Raw genomic sequence first — 17,660 nt, 5'->3', positions numbered from 1 at the left:
TCGACCAATCTCACTTCCTGAGCTCCGGTAACTAACTTGCTCACAAAGGCTGGGAAAGATGGAGCTTGTGCTCCCCCGTGCTGGGGCGGGGGCAAAATAGCCCGACGTTGGACGCCAAATGTGACGACGTAAATGAATGCAGACAGATTATAAAAATATATACAGCTTTAATAGGGAAATAGACTTACAGGACCACAGGTTCCCGTGGAGAACAGGAAAAGCAGAGAAAAGAGACTGCTGGGATCACACCCGGCAGATTTATCAGTAAACATTAGACCAAGGCAAACATGTCCCCAATGGGTGGGGCTATATCCCTACATTTTTTGTAAGGAATAAAAAAGGAAAAAATCAAACATTCTGAAAGCAAAAAAAAAAAAAAAGAAAGAAATACATTTTTATTGATTTTTATTGAGCTCTACATTTTTCTCTGCTCCCCTCCCTGCCTCTCTCTTCCCCTTTCAATCCTCCTCCAAGGTCCCCATGCTCCCAGTTTACTCAGGAGATATTATCTTTTTCTACTTTCTACTTCCTGTGCAGATTATATCTATGTAAGTCTCTCTTAGTGTCACATTGTTTTCTAAGTTCTCTGGGGTTGTGGTTTGTAGGCTGGCTTTCTTTGCTCTATGTTTAAAAACCACCTATGAGTGAGTACATGTGATAATTGTCTTTCTGTGTCTGGGTTACCTTACTCAAAATAATGTTTTCTAGCTCCATCTATTTGCCTGCAAAATTCAAGATGCCATTTTTTTCTGCTGTGTAGTACTCCATTGTATAAATGTACTACATTTTTGTCATCCAATTTTCAGGCAAGGGGTATTTAGGTTGTTTCCAGGTTCTGGCTATGACAAACAAAGTTGCTATGAAAATAGTTGAGCACATGTCCTTGTGGCATGATTGAGCATCCTTTGGATATATACCCAAAAGTATTACTGGGTCTTGAGGAAGGTTGTTTTCTAATTTTCTGAGAAATCGCTACACTGACATCCAAAGGGGTTATACCAGTTTGCATTCCCACCAGCAATGCAGAAGTGTTCCCTTTTTCCCACAACCACTCCAGCATAAGTTGTCATCAGTGTTTTTGATCTTGGCCATTCTTACAGGTATAGATGGAATATCAGAGTTGTTTTGATTTGTATTTCTCTGATGACTAAGGATGTTGAAAATTTCCATAAGTGTCTTTCAGCCATTTTAGATTCCTCTGTTAAGAGATCTCTGTTTAGGTCTGTACTCCATTTTTTATTGGATTATGTGATATTGTGGTGTACAATTTATTGAGTTCTTTGTATATTTTGGAGATCAGACCTCTGTCTGATGTGGGGTTAGTGAAGATGTTTTCCCATTCTGTAGGCTGTTGTTTTGTCTTGTTGACCATGTCCTTTGCTTTACAGTTTTATGAGTTTCTATTTATTAATTGTTTCTCTCAGTGTCTGTGCTGCTTGGGTTATATTTAGGAAGTGGTTTCCTGTGCCAGTGCGTTCAAGTGTACTTCTCAGTTTCTCTTCTATAAGGTTCAGTGTGGCTGGCTTTATGTTGAAGTCTTTGATCCATTTGAACTTGAGTTTTATGCATGGTGAGAGATATGGTTCTATTTTTATTCTTCTACATGTTGATATCTAGTTATGCCAGCACCACTTTTAAAACATGCTTTCTTTTTCATTTTTTCCATATTTTTTGCTTCTTTATCAAAGATCAGGTGTTTGAAGATATGTGGATTGATATCCCAGTCTTCTAATTGGTTCCATTGGTCCCCCTGTCTGTTCTTATGCCACTACCAGGCTGTTTTCAGTACTGTAGCTCTGTCATAGAGTTTGAAGTCAGGGATTGTGATGCCTCCAGAAGTTCTTTTATTGTGCAGCATTGTTTTGTCTATCATCGGTTTTTTGCTTTTCCATATGAAGTTGAGTACCATTCTTTTGAGGTCTTTGAAGACTTTTTCTGGGATTTTGATGGTCATTGTGTTGAATCTATAGATTACTTCTGTTAAGATTGCCATTTTTACTATGTTAATACTACCTACCCAAGAGCATGGGGGATCTTTCTACTTTCTGGTGTCTTCTTCAATTTCTTTCTTCAAACATTTAAAGTTCTTGTCATATAAGTCTTCCACTTGTTTGGTTAGAGTTACTCTGAGATGTTTTATGCTATTTGTGGCTATTGTGAAGAGTGTTGATTCTCTGATTTCTTCCCCAGCCCTTTTATCATCTGTGTATGGGAGGGCTACTGATTTTTTTGAGTTAATCTTGTATTCTGATACATTTCTGAAAGTGTTTATGAGTTGTAGATGTTTCCTGGTAGAATTTTTGGGATCACTTATGTAAACGATCATATTATCAGCAAACAGTGAGAATTTGACTTCTTTTTTTCCAATTTGTATCCCCTTGATCTACCTCCCTTTCATGTCTTATTGCCCTAGCTAGGACCTCAATAACTATACTGAATAGATATAGAGAGAGTGGACAACCTTGTTTGTTCCTGATTTCAGTGGAAATGCTGGGAGTTTCTCTCCATTTAGCTTGATGTTTGCTGTAGGCTTGCTGTATATTGCCTTATTTATATTTAGGTATGTTCCCTGCTCACTCCAAGGCCTTTATCATGAAGGGATATTGTATTTTGTCTAATGCTTTTTGGGCATCTAATGAGATGATCATGTGGTCTTTAATTTTCAGCTTGTTTATATGGTGGATTACGTTGACAGAATTTGTATATGGAACCATCCCTGCATCTGTGGGATGAAGCCGACTTGATCATGTTGAATGATTTCTGATGTCTTCTTGGATTCGATTTGCTAGTATTTTATTTACTATTTTTGTATCAATGGTCATGAGTGAAACTGGTCTGTAACTCTCTTTCTTAGTAATGTCTTTCTATGGTTTGGGTATCAGGGTAATTGTAGCCTCATAAAAAGAGTTTTTCAATGTTCTCTCCATTTCTATTGTGTGGAATAATTTGAGGTGTATTGATATTAGTTCTTCTTGAAAGTCTTGTAGAATTCTGAGCTGAAACCATCTGGTCCTGGGCTTTTTTGGTCAGGAGACTTTTGATGACTGTTTATATTTCTTTAACAGTTATAGGTCTGTTTAATTTGCTTATCAAGTCTTTATTTAATTTCGGTAAGTAATATTTATCCAGAAAGTTGTCCATTTCCTTCAAGTTTTCCAATCTTGGGGAGTACAGGTTTTCAAAATATGACCTGATAATCCTCTGTATTTCCTCTGTGTCTGTTGTTATGTCCCCCTTTTCATTTCTGATTTTGTTAATTTGGATATTTTCTTTCTGCCTTTTGGTTAGTTTGGATAAATGTTTGTCCAGTGGTAGAATGCCTTGCCCAGTCTTGATGCAGGGGGCAAGGGAGCTTGGTCCGGCCTCAACTTGATATGCTATACTTTGTTGACTCCCATGGGAGGTCTTGCCCCCTTTGAATGGAGACAGAGGGGGAGTGTATTGGGGGCTAGATAGGAGGTATAGGAAGAAACAGGAGAGGAGCAAGGGAAAACTGTGGTTGGTATGTAAAATTAGTTGATTGATTAATTAATTAGTTTAAGAAATTTGTTGCCTGTAAACCGTTTATAGAGTATTATACAGTATTCTGTTGATACAACCCAAATCGAAGAAGATATGTATTTACTGTAAACTGATGTGATATTTCACTTAATGCCTAGGGTATATTGTAGGTTATAATTTTATAGCTTGTTTAATAACGTCCTTAACCATCAGTTTCTACTTCTTTCTCCACTACTTTTTTGTTCTTCTTCACAGCTATACACAATTGATTGTCAAAACCAGCTTTTTATAGGTCCTGGCATACTAACACTAGTCAAACAATTTTTGGAGAAACTGTTAGATTGCAATCTCCACCCCCAAAGAAAGAAAGAAAAAAGAGGTAGGGAAGGATGAAAATGAAAAGAAAAAAATTCCAAGTAGTAGGAAAGATTTTTTAGAAAATCTTTATATATTTTCAGCAAAAGTTTCACATATGGTTGTTTACTCTATGCATCCAGGGTCAGAATCCAATACTGAATTTATCCTAGAGTTATGTAGTTGAGACAGTTTTCTAGCAAGCAATAAGCTATTTTGAGAAAGGAGCACTTTTAATTAATTTACAAGGATGAACTATAGGGCTATCAAAGGACCATTTATTCAGTCTTGTCCAGCTCAATCTTATTCTTTCTCATACATAGCCTGTGTGTATACATTTTTGAAAAGTGAGATTCTGCCATATATGTCAAGCAACTTGGACAACTGGGCTGAGTGACCTAGACAAATTTTCTCTTTTAATCCTTGCCACAACCTTATGAAAGTTATTTTTTCTATTCTAGGTATATTGTAGTTGCATCAGTTGGGTTCAACAACTTTGCATTTTGGTTAGTAGTCATTTTCTATAATTGTCTCTATTGAAAAGATAAGTTTCCTTGATGAAGGCTGAGAACTACACTTATCTATGATTATAAGGACAAATATTTAGAATGTAGTTAAGGATTGTGCCAGTTAAGAACAGTGGCAATTATTTGTAGGTTCTCTACCAAGATCCTTGAATTCACTGGCCTCGGCTAGTTGACTCTTTTCAAGTACCAAGCCTGATTTCCCTCTTGTTGAGTGGGTCTTAAGTTCAATTAGAGAGCTGTTGGTTATCACCAAGGATAGGTTAACTAAAAAGGACTAAAGGAAGGAAATGAAAAGAATTTGAAAGTAGTCTGAAAGATTTTAGAAAATCTTGATTGATTTTCTTGATATATTTTCAAGCTGTTGGTTACTGCCACTATTGTACCCTTATCTTGCCATTGTGGTCACTGTTGTGTTTCAAAGGTGTCTTAGTTAGATTTTCTACTGCTGTGAAGAGACATCATGACCATGGCAACTTTTATAAAGGAAACCATTTAATTGGATGGCTTACAGTTCAGAGTTTCAATCCATTATCACCATGGTGGGACATGGCGCTGTGCAGGCAGACATGGTGCTAGAGAGGTAGTTGAAAGTTCTCCATCTTATGCGCCTTTTTCAGGTGACAGTTGGGCTCACTAGGAATGGCTTGAGCATGTATATGAGACCTCAGAGCCTGCCTCCGCAGTGACACAGTTCCTCCAATAAGACCACACCTAATCCAAAAATGCCACACCTCCTACTACTGCCTTTGGGGGCCATTTTCTTTCAAACTACCACAATAGACTCATAGCTGGGTAGGATTACTGGTCATTTACCTCCTTTGGAAGCTTGCACAACACCTTTTAGTACCATGAAAGGTAGTGCTCAGAGAGTGGGGCATTAAAGTGAGGCATAGCTCAGGTCTTCTGGGTACTGCATCTGAAATGCATGGTGTCTCTACCAATAGGGACTTGACTTCCACCTCTGGTGGGGTAACCCAGGGCAATAGTAATAGTCTCTATATGTTTCAGAGTCTTTTGGAAATCCCCGATCTGTTACAACTCAAAAGAGAGATTCTCATGCATGATGTTGAGGTTTCTGTTAAGTAGTCTATGGATCCTGTGGGGAGCATTGTCAGCCCAGATGGGGAAATTGTATATGTATGTTTATGTACTGACTTAAATGTATTGTAGGTATTTGAAGCAGATAATTAATAAGATTATTCCTTGTAACTTCCTCAGAAACTTTTACTTTGACTTTAGCCTTCTTTTGTATTTTTTCTTTCCTCTCTTCTTTCCCTAATGTATTCCAAACTCTCTACATCAATGGATCCCAACCTTCTTAATGCTGTGATACATTCATACAGTTTCTCACATTGTGGTGACCCCCAATCATAAAATTATTTTTGTTTCAGCTTCATAACTTTAATTTTGCTACTGTTATGAACTATAATGTAAATATCTGACAAGCAGGATACCTAGTATTTGACCCCTGTGAAAATGTCATTGGACCCTGAAAGGGATTGCAACCCATAGGTTGATAACCGCTGCTTTAGATGATGATAAACAAGAGGGAGAGTCAGTTCTCATACAACATGCTGATTTTTTTTCATTGTATTTTAAGTGATAAAACTGAAAGTGAAAATACAGGATCCTTAGTATTAAATAACTTAAAGAAAATCAAATAATTATATCAACTTTAGATTCAGATAAAAGCCTTTGTCTCCCCGAATGACTTTGGTAACATTTCATAGAGGGGATTACAGTTAAGTAGGCATCTGAAGAATAAGATGACATTCTTAGGAAAACAAAAGAAATATGGGAATAAGATTTAGGCAAACAGAAGACTCAAAGACATGAAACCATGTTTTAATTAATTCTTTTAAAATTAGAGTTCATTTTGACAGGGTGTAAAAGCATTCAGTAAAATGGCTAGATTTAAATGTGTGTGTGTGTGTGTGTGTGTGTGAGATGTAGTACATGAAAATACATGGGACAATGGGAGGAGAGGCCTAAAGGGAGGGGAGCCTGAACAAGAAAGGATAATAGAATATGTGTGACATGAAATCAGAAGGTGTGAGCTGTTTGGGAGAATCATCAAGAGAAGCCAGGGCAGCAGGAGAGGGCACTAGGGCCAGAGTAAGAGCAATCTATAATGCTACATGTTATAATAATGACAAATGAAAACCATTACTTTGTATCTAAACTAAAACAAAAATTTTTAATCCAAGCCAAGGGGATCAAAAAATCTGAAGAATTAAATAGCTGATATACCAGGTGTGCTGGCTAGTCTTATGTCAACTTGACACACAAACTAGAGTTACCTAAAAAGAAGGAAACCTCCAACTGAGAAAATGCCTCCATAAGCTCTGCCTGCAGACAAGCTGGTAGGGCATTTTCTTAGTTATTAATGAGGGAGGGCCTAGCCGTTGTGGGTGGTCCCAACCATGGACTGGTGACCCTGAGTTCTAGAAGAAAGCAGGTGGAACAAGTCATGGAAGTAAGCCAATAAGTAGCACCCCTCCATGTTCCATGGCTCCTACATCAGATCCTGCCTCAAGTTCCTGCTCTGTTTGAGTTTCTATCCTGACTTCCTTTGATCATAAACAGCAATATGGAAGTGTAAGCTAAATAAACCCTTTTCTCCCCAACTATCTTTTTGGTTATGATGTCTTGTCACAGCAATAGAAACCCAAAAACACCAGAGAAGCAATTGCTAAAAATGTTAGTTGAGTAGTGGAGCCATGAATTCATCCTTGGATGTAATAAAGAAGAGTTTCTCTGCTGTAGGCCTGGCAGCAGAGGGGAAGAATGGAAGGATTCTATAGTGGTTTATCTCTCCATTATTCAAATTTGAAAAAGACTGTTTTACTCTTGACTATAGTTAACTGAAGTGTTGCTAGTTAGGTTTCTATTAGTGTTTGAGTGCTGTAAATAGAAAGCAGTGATCATCATTCTTCTAAAGATTAAAAATGTCACCTGAAAAGATTCAGAAATTTATTTGAATTTTTTAAATATTCAAATTAAATTATACAAACCTAAGAAAAACTGAAATCAGACTACATAATAGTAAATTTTAAATCCATCTTATATACCTAATCCAATGATTCTTAGCTATTTGAAAGTAACTACTATGTCCTATATAATTTAATTTTTTTCTTTTTATGAATTATGTCATGCTTATGAGACAGACAAATAAAAACTTATTTAACTGAAATTAGTTATTTCTGTCAGACACAAATTTGTAATTAAATAATTAGTCTTGTTTGTGGATTAAATCTGTTGTTATGGTTTATACAGAGGTATAAATTTTTCTTTTTACTTAAATGCTGTATAAAATATATTAATGCCAAGAGGGTATATAAGAGAGAACAATTAGTGGTTTTTGCTCTGTGCATGAACTCGAAAGGCTGAATAATATTAAAAGATAGAAAATAGTATTAGGAAACAATTAAGTGTATGTGACATTGTAAGTTATGCCTCATAGGCTAGATGAGAGATTCTCAGGAAGACCAGTGTAAAGGAGGACAGTCCGCATAAAGGGGATATCATGAACAAGGTGTGAGATAACATGAGCATTCAAGGAATGTGATATAGCAAACACAGTTTGAAATAAATTGAACACTTGAAGAGGTAATTCATGGAACATGCACGGAATTCAGATATATCTAGAAAATAAGATATGTGGAAAGAATAGTAAGTTCATGAGAAGGGAATCTGGGAAATTAGGAACTATTCTGATTGTAAAAACTCTTGCACCATATAAACATTTTAATTTGAATAGGCAATTGAGAAAGTATAGTTGAAGACAGAGTATGAGAAATATGTGAAGTGGGGTTAACAGGTCACTCACTAGATATGGTGTAATCTCATAAAGATAGTTTATATGTCATGTTATTTAGCTAATATGATTGAAAGGCCTATGTTTAGTCTCTTTAATAAGATTGATTATCATTTGCTGTCTCATAATTTTTTTTCAATGTAGTAAAAAGGCAGCTTGCTTTATTCTTGGAATGTAGATGGGGAACAGGGCTTTCCTGTAGCCTCCCAACATGAGCTTCACCAAGACTGAGAAACCAAACGAGTGGCACATTTGGAAGTTGCATCACTGGAAGAGGTTTTAGGTGTCTCTCACTCAGCCCATCTTCCTTTCTCACTGGGTCCAGGCCTCCCAACTCCCACCAGATCTCTAGGCTAGGTGAGGTCTACCCTGTTGCCAATTGGGTTTGGCTTCTCAAAACCCTGAACATCTAAGCTTCTTGCTCAGGTAACTAAAAGTGGCTCTGCTCCAGGTGGCATAGGCCAGGGGTCAACAAATTCTTTTTGGATGGATACTGTGCCCACAATCCCTGTGATTTCACTCTCAGTCACATGGGTGCACCTCAAAAGCCAACTCAGATCCTTCCTGCCATTCCTCAGAGTAGAGACCACCAGGACAGCTGCTTCCTATTCTTCCCCATCCCCTTCCTTTCCCTCCCACCCAACCCTCCAATTTTTCCTCCCCCCAACCTCCTTCCCAGCCAGCACTCAGTGGGGTCCACCTTTGTCAGGCTGCCTGAAGGATCTGCCAACCCCCAGAGCAGGTCCACAAAACAGAAAACAACTATTGGCAAGCACAGAAAAGGAGAAAAACCACAAAATTCAGGGTTGCCTTTGTCTACAAGGAACTGCGGCTTCCGGGGGTGGGAAGAGGCCATGTTCAGCAAGAAGTTGGACATTCTCTTGTGCTTAAGATAGTCCACCTCACTTCTCTCTGCGTGGACTTCCCTGTCTCCAAGAACATATCAAGAGCACTGTGTATGTACACAAACATGCAGGCACACACAGGTGCCCTCTGTGCTGGCTGTTGACATAGCCTCTTGGGGAGCAGGAAATAGGTGGAAGAGAAGTGTCCCTTCTAGGGGCTTTCTACTACCAAAGTTCTGTGCACACATACAAATACAGGCATGTGCATGAGCACAGCGTGCAAGCACACACATAGACACACACTAGATTCTAAGGTAGGGTGATGGTCAGACTCTCTAGGTCTGGATTGGGCTCTTGCTGGAGCAGCTCAGACAGTAGTGACAGAGAGCAGAGGGTTATCGATCCTTTTTCAATCAGCTGAGCGGGCACCGTGGGCCAGCATCTTTTTGATGGTGATCCAGTTGTCCAGGATCTTCTTGTTTCTTTTCTTCATGGTCTTACGGTGGCTCAGGGCAATAATGTTGAGCTCAGGCTTGCTGTCGCCATTCTGCTGCTCCCTCAGACACTCCAGGCGGCTCTGCATCATGAACTCATGCCTCTTCCGCTGCTCCCGTGCTCGGATCAGGTGCTGCTTCCTCTCTTCCTTGCTCCCGTAGCGGCCCATCTTCATCTCACTCACTGCATCATCATCAGTGGTCATACCGCTGCGCTCTTCCCGGATTTTTAGGGCCCTAGCCTTCAGCAGCCGATCTCGCACAGGCCGCTTGGCCACATAGCGGGTTCCATCACTTCGCACCTTCACCTTCCATTCCATGTGGGGTACTTCGACAGCTGCGGCCACCACCCCACCCACCCGAGGACCACTAGCCAAGCTCAAGGAGCCATGGCCCAGATCCTCCAGGGTACGTGGCGGGGTCAACTGCACACAGCTCTGGTAATGCTCGCTCTACTGGCCACGATGACGCCTGGAGAGGTAAGGGCTGCCTTCGGGAACTACATGCTCCAGAGTAACACCTGTCTTGGTGCTGCATCAGTCACGCTCCTCTGAGTGCTGTCTCCAGTCCACCTCAGGATCCCGAGAGAGTGACTGGAACTTGGCAGGGCTTCCAGGTGGGCGGTGACAGGAGGGCCAGAAGGGGTCCGCTTCAAATTGGAATTGCCCGCAGCAGATCGCTTCAGGGGGATCTCAGGCAAAGGCTCCATGAGCAGCGGAGTGCTCCGGCAGCTCTCCCCAGTGTTGTAGGCGCTGGTGCTATCCTTGTCTGATTTCTCTGGCAGTTCAGAGATATCAGACAGCTCGTGCTTTTTGGGCTCACTGGCTGCCAGGTCATAGAGGCTCTCCTCCTCCTGCAGCCAAGCCTTCATACAGCGCTCCCGCAGATGCTGCATCTTCTGTGCCCGCAAAATGTTGCGGCACTTGAACTCTAGGTGCTGAAGCTCCTCCTCCAGCATGGCCATCTCATGGCCTAGGCTCTCATTTCGGTTGACGTCCAGGGCACCGTTGCCACTGGAGGCCCGGGAGAAGAAGATGCCTAGCTGGTTGCCATTCTCCAGGTGGCACTTGATCTCCAGCAGTTCCCGGTAGTGTTCATACTCCTCATCAGTAAGCCCAGGCAGGTCAGCTCCACCCAGTCCTGCCCCCTCAGCCAGCAGAGAGTCCATGCTGAAGTGGAAGTCCCTGCTCTGCAGGGCATCCCCTTACAGGCCAAACTTGCGCAGGTTTCCAGGAGTGTTGGTGGTGCTGGGGAGGCTCATCCCCCAGCAGGTCATGTTCAGAGCTCTCTTCATTCCGGGTACTCTCATCAGTCCAGCCCATCCCTCTGTCCAGCTCCTGGCTGTTGCTCAAGCCTGGGCCCCCATCAGGAGCACCCTTCTCATCATTTCCATTCTGCAGGGCAGGGGGTGACTTCAGCTTCCTGGCATGAAGGTCCCCTTCATTCTCAGACCCAAAGTCATCTAGGAAGTCATCTCTGTCACTGTCTTTCCACCGCTTTGCTAGCTGGCTCTCAGGCTGGGCCACCAGCAGGGAGATGTTGATGTTCTCTTCCTGGCTCAAGATGGCCACTGCCTCCTCTCGGTTCTGGACATCCATTCGATTAATCTGGATGATTCCGTCTCCCTCACGGATCCGGCCGTCTTTGGCTGCAATGCTGTTGGGATTTACCTCTCCAACGTAGATGCCCAGGTCCTTCTCATCATCTGTGCTGTAGCACACCATCAGGCCCAGCTTGTCTTGGTGACTGTTTTTACACAGCTCCACCTCCTCGTACTCCAGCTCATCCATTCGCTCTTCCTCCTGCGGGCCGCCCTCCATGAACTCCGCTGGGTCATAATACTCATGGCTGAAGGGGGGGGGAGATCAGAGAGGACTTACGGCTCCAAGATGCCCATGGGTGGGGTGGGTGGGCGCAGCTTGCCCAGTGCCATGATATGCTCGAAGGTGATGTCGGTCTGAGTGCCACTGTCCACCAGATGAAGGTCATGGCAGGAGCTGCCCCCCCCCCCGCAGATGGGGGCTGCGTCTCAGCACCTGGATCACCAGGGGCTCCTTGGAGGCACGCAGGGCCTCTAGGGTTTGCTCCTGAGACAGCTTGGAGAGCTCCTTCCCGTTCACCTTTCTGGACTGAGAAGACCATACTCATTGTTCCTCACTGGGATGAGCTAACTGGCATGACACCAGGCATCACCCCCACCTGATGAGACACGTGAATGACAAGAGGGCCTGCTGGTGTGAAGGGCAGAGGCAGCGAGCAGATCAGGAAAGGCTCTGAGAAGGTGCTTTGTAGCATGGTACCAGATGCATCCTGATTCCAGTTTTCCACTCTTCCTTTCTGAAGCATCACTTTATACTGCTCCTCCGGTTTCTGGACCACGCACATATTACATCCCATGGTGCTGGCCAGTGAGGGAAAGAAGAGGGCGGGAAGAGGAAGGATTCTTTCATTGGCCGACGCTTGGGACCACGGGTCCCGGGCCGGGCTCTGGGCCATACCCTACCCTACCGCGGGGGGATGAGCCGCCTAGCCTGTCTCATAATTTTTTAAGTGAGAAATCGATATTCCATTCTTTCTTTCCCTGTATATGTTGATTCTACATATAGATAGATACTGGTAGAAAAATACAAAGGCAACATATTCCTTGATGGTTGGAAATAACAATAATTGCTTCTGCTGTGACCATAATAAAATTAAGAGAAACAAGACTTCTTTTTTGTTTTAATTTACTTATTTATTTATTAAAGATTTCTGCCTCCTCCCCGCCACCACCTCCCATTTCTCTCCCCCTCCAACATTCAAGTCCCCCTCCCTCGTCATCCCTAAGAGCAATCAGGGTTCCCTGACCTGTGGGAAGTCCAAGGACCACCCACCTCAATCCAGGTCTAGTAAGGTGAGCATCCAAACTGCCTAGGCTCCCACAAAGTCAGTACGTGCAGTAGGATTAAAACCCAGTACCATTGTTCTTGACTTCTCAGCAGTCCTCATTGTCCACTATGTTCAGCGAATCCGGTTTTATCCCATGCTTTTTGAGACCCAGTCCAGCTGGCCTTGGTGAGTTCCCGATAGAACATCCCCATTGTCTCAATGTGTGGGTGCACCCCTCCCGGTCCTGAGTTCCTTGCTTGTGCTCTCTCTCCTTCTGCTCCTGATTTGGACCTTGAGATTTCAGTCCGGTGCTCCAATGTGGGTCTCTGTCTCTGTCTCCTTTCTTCGCCTGATGAAGGTTAATATTCAGGAGGATGCCTATATGTTTTTCTTTGGGTTCACTTTCTTATTTAGCTTCTCTAGGATCACAAATTATAGGCTCAATGTCCTTTATTTATGGTTAGAAACCAAATATGAGTGAGTGCATCCCATGTTCCTCTTTTTGGGTCTGGCTTACCTCACTCAGGATAGTGTTTTCTATTTCCATCCATTTGCATGCAAAATTCAAGAAGTCATTGTTTTTTACTGCGGAGTAGTACTCTAATATGTATATATTCCATACTTTCTTCATCCATTCTTCCATTGAAGGGCATCTAGGTTGTTTCCAGGTTTTGGCTATTACAAACAATGCTTCTATGAACATAGTTGAGCATATACTTTTGTTGTAGGATAGGGCATCTTTTGGGTATATGCTCAAGAGTGGTATTGCTGGGTCCAGGGGTAGGTTGATCCCGAATTTCCTGAGAAACCGCCACACTGCTTTCCAAAGTGGTTGCACAAGTTTGCATTCCCACCAGCAATGGATGAGTGTACCCCTTTCTCCACAACCTCTCCAGCAAAGGCTATCATTGGTGTTTTTGATTTTAGCCATTCTGACAGGTGTAAGATGATATCTTAAAGTTGTCTTGATTTGCATTTCCCTTATCGCTAAGGAGGTTGAGCATGACCTTAAGTGTCTTTTGGCCATTTGAACTTTTTTTTTTTTTGCCTTGAGATTTTCTTTTTTTTTTATTTTTATTTTTATTCTTTTTTAATTAAAATTTCCACCTGCTCCCCATTTCCCATTTACCTCCCCTCCTCCCACATATTGCCCCCTCCCCCTCTCCCCTCCCCCTATCCCTACTCCTCTTCTCCTCCCCCCACACCATTCCCCCTCCCTCTCGATACTGAAGAGCAGTCCAAATTCCCTGCCCTGTGAGAAGACGAAGGTCTTCTATCTATGTCCAGGAAGGTGAGCGTCTAAACAAGCTAAGCTCCCACAAAGCCAGTTCATGTATTAGGATCGAAACCTAGTGCCATTGTCCTTGGCTTCTCATCAGCCTTCATTGTCCGCCATGCTCAGAGAGTCCAGTTTCAACCCATGCTTAATCAGTCCCAGACCAGCTGGCCTTGGTGGGCTCCCAATAAATCAGTTCCACTGTCACAGTGGGTGGGTGCATCCCTCGTGGTCCTGATTTCCTTGCTCATGTTCTCCCTCCTTCTGCTCCTCATTTGGACCTTAAGAGCTCAGACCGTTGCTCCAAATTGAGTCTCTGTCTCTACCTCGATCCATCGCCAGATGAAGGTTCTAAGGTGATATGTAAGATATTCATCAGTATAGGATAGGGTCATTTCAGGTTCCTTCTCCTCAGTTGCCCAAGGTACCAGCTGGGGACATCTCCCTGGACACCTGCGAACCCCTCTAGAGTCAAGTCTCTTGCCAACCCTAAGATGGCTCCCTTAGTTAGGATATATACTTCGCTGCTCCCATATCCACCCTTCCTATATCCCAACCATCCCAATCCCCCAGCTCCTCCCATCCTCCCCTTCTCACGTTTCTCATCCCATTTCCCCTTTGCCCCATGCCACCTCATCCGCAAGTTCCCAGTTTTTGCCCAGCAATCTTGTCTACTTCCCCTTTCCAGGCGGATGACTATACGATTTTCTTTGGGTTCACTTTCTTATTTAGTTTCTCTAGGATCACAAATTATATGCTCAACGTCCTTTATTTATGGCTAGAAACCGATTATGAGTGAGTACATCCCATGTTCCTCTTTTTGGGTCTGGGATACCTCACTCAGGATAGTGTTTTCTATTTCCATCCATTTGCATGCAAAATTCGAGAAGTCATTGTTTTTTACCGCTGAGTAGTACTCTAATATGTATATATTCCACACTTTCTTCATCCATTCCTCCATTGAAGGGCATCTAGGTTGTTTCCAGGTTTTGGCTATTACAAACAATGCTGCTATGAACATAGTTGAACAGATACTTTTGTCATATGATAGGGCATCTCTTGGGTATATTCCCAAGAGTGGTATTACTGGATCTTGGGGTAGGTTGATCCCAAATTTCCTGAGAAATCGCCACACTGATTTCCAAAGTGGTTGCACAAGTTTGCATTCCCACCAGCAATGGATGAGTGTGCCCCTTTCTCCACAACCTCTCCAGCAAAGGCTATCATTGGTATTTTTGATTTTAGCCATTCTGACAGGTGTAAGATGGTATCTCAAAGTTGTTTTAATTTGCATTTCCCTTATCGCTAAGGAGGTTGAGCATGACCTTAAGTGTCTTTTGGCCATTTGAATTTCTTCTGTTGAGAATTTTCTGTTCAGTTCAGTGCCCCATTTTTTATTGGGTTAATTAGCATTTTAATGTCTAGTTTCTTGAGTTCTTTATATATTTTGGAGATCAGACCTTTGTCTGTTGCAGGGTTGGTGAAGATCTTCTCCCAGTCAGTGGGTTGCCTTTTTGTCTTAGTGACAGTGTCCTTTGCTTTACAGAAGCTTCTCAGTCTCAGGAGGTCCCATTTATTCAATGATGCCTTAAATGTCTGTGCTGCTGGGGTTATACGTAGGAAAGAGAAACAAGACTTCTAAATAATGTTTACCTTTAGTCTTTTCAACCCCAGATTAAGGAAGTGTGGAATAGGGCTCGAGAAAGTTCAGGATATGTCCATCTTTCTGATAACAATGGATTCAGCTATATTATCCCTGGATAAAGTACCTCTAGTGTTTTGTCAAATGATTCAAAGCTAACTAAAAGAAAATAGCTATTAGAAGAGCAATACAGCTTATAGACTCAGAAATGATCTACTCCACCATTTCTCAGAAATGTCAACAAAGAAAAGATTGGATATCTTCTAAAAGTCAGAGGATGCTAAGGGATGGACTTGTAAATATATCTCAACCACTGTATGCTGTGATCATAGTCACACCTCAGTACCTTTTCTCATCCCCCTTCCACTTCTGCCAACCCCCTTCCCCCATTTGTCCTAAATAGTCTTCACTCCACACTCATGTCCCTCCTTTCCCTCCTGCTTCTTCTTGTATGTATACAGGTCATCTCAGTTGCTATGTGCTGTCGAGAAGACAGCATTTCACTCCTCTCTATTTTCTCAGGCCCATACCCTTTTACATTCTTTATGCAATGTTACTTGGAACGTGGGAATGACAAAGGTGTCCACTTGTGGGCCAACCACTCAGTTGTCACTGATTTGCAGAACTGTGGCCAGTTATGAGTCTTCAATTTTACCATTTTCTGATGTCTGAGACTTCTGTGATCAGGTGACAACTACACTTATCTATTCATATAAAAATAAATATTTGCAAGCTATTGAGATGGTTCATCATGTAAAGACACTTGATGTCCAGCTAGATGATATGAGTTAAATACCCAAAGTCCACATGGTAGATGTAGGGAACCATCTCCTGCAAGTTTCCCCTCTGACCATTACATGGGTGCTGAGGTATGTTCATGCATGTACATGTGTGTGTGCACATGCAGGCACTCTCTCTCTCTCTCTCTCTCTCTCTCTCTCTCTCTCTCTCTCTCTCACACACACACACACACACACACAGACAGAGAGAGAGAACATAAGTAAATGGAAAAAGAAGCAAATACAATAAAAATAAAACAAGTATTTTGAAGATTGTTTAATTGCAATGATTATCTAGCAAAACATTGGTAGTAGATTTCTCCATATGATATGAAACCAGCTTCTTCTTCTTCTAGAAAACAACAAATGGCCATTGATGCTGATGCAGTGGGAGGGCCCAGAGTACTGGGGGCCCAGGTTTAGGAGGACTTGGTGGCTTCTGTGGAGGATTCAGCTGCGGTCTTAGGGGACATGTTTGTGGATGAGGCCATGGCCTAGGCCACGGGACTCATGGAGATAAAGCTGAAGACAAGGAGTGGATTCTGCCACGAGGCTGGGCTGCCTGGTTAAGGACATAAAAATCAAGTCCCTAGAAGAGATCTACCTATTCTCCCTGCCCATTAAAGAGTCTGAGATCATTGACTTTTTCCTGGGAGCATCCCTAAAGGATAAGGTTCTGAAGATCATGCCAGTGCAGAAGCAGACTAGGGCAGGCCAGTGGACCAGGTTCAAGGCTTTTGTCGCTATTGGGGACTACAATGGTCATGTAGGTCTCATCGTTAAGTGCTCCAAGGAGGTAGCCATACCATCTGAGGGGCCATCATCTTAGCCAAGCTTTTCATTGTCCCTGTGTGGAAAGGCTACTGGGGGAACAAGATTGGCAAGCCCCACACTGTTCTGTGCAAAGTGACAGGCAGCTGTGGTTCTGTGCTGGTGTGTTTCATCACTGTCCTCAGAGGCACTGGCATAGTCTCCGATCCTGTGCCCAAGAAGCTACTGATGATGGCTGGCATTGATGACTGCTACACATCAGCCAGGGGCTGCACTGCCACCCTGGGCAACTTTGCCAAGGCCACTTTTGATGTTATCTCTAAGACCTAACCCCTGACCTTTGGAAACAGACTATGTTCACCAAGTCTCCTTACCAGGAATTCACTGACCATCTTGTGAAAACCCACACCAGAGTCTCTGTTCAGAGAACCCTGGCTCCATCTGTGGCCACCACATAAGGGTTTTTATACAAGAAAAATAAAAGTGAATTAAGTCTGTTTTTTAAAAAAAAAGATATGAAACCAAACATAACTAAGAGTGTGGGGTGTGCTTAGGGAAATATCATCTTCGTGGGATAAAAAAGTACAAAAGGCCCTATTTGAGACAAGGCATAGCAATGCATCCAGGGAGTTAAATTGAAGCCTTCTATCTGAACTATAGACAAGAAGAGAAAGCATAAGAGCTGGGAATGGAAGTCCAGGTGAAAACAACCATATCTCATTATGCTTAGATTGTTCTCAGGATTTAGGCTGAACCACAGCAGCATTCACAAACCACTAGAGAGGT

The 17,660-nt window shown here is 42.6% G+C and overlaps 2 pseudogenes; one reads left to right on the top strand and one right to left on the bottom strand.

The window, feature by feature from the left end:
• Window positions 1-9,411: 9,411 nt before the first annotated feature.
• Window positions 9,412-11,935, bottom strand: LOC130868058 (PDZ domain-containing protein 4-like; annotated as a pseudogene).
• A 3,959-nt stretch (window positions 11,936-15,894) lies between these two features.
• On the top strand, window positions 15,895-17,332 carry LOC130868494 (40S ribosomal protein S2-like; annotated as a pseudogene).
• The last annotated feature ends 328 nt before the right edge of the window (window positions 17,333-17,660 follow it).

This window comes from Chionomys nivalis, chromosome X (assembly GCF_950005125.1).
Source record: "Chionomys nivalis chromosome X, mChiNiv1.1, whole genome shotgun sequence".
In the NCBI taxonomy this organism is placed as follows: Eukaryota; Metazoa; Chordata; class Mammalia; order Rodentia; family Cricetidae; genus Chionomys; species Chionomys nivalis.
This window is presented reverse-complemented; position numbering and strand designations above follow the sequence as displayed.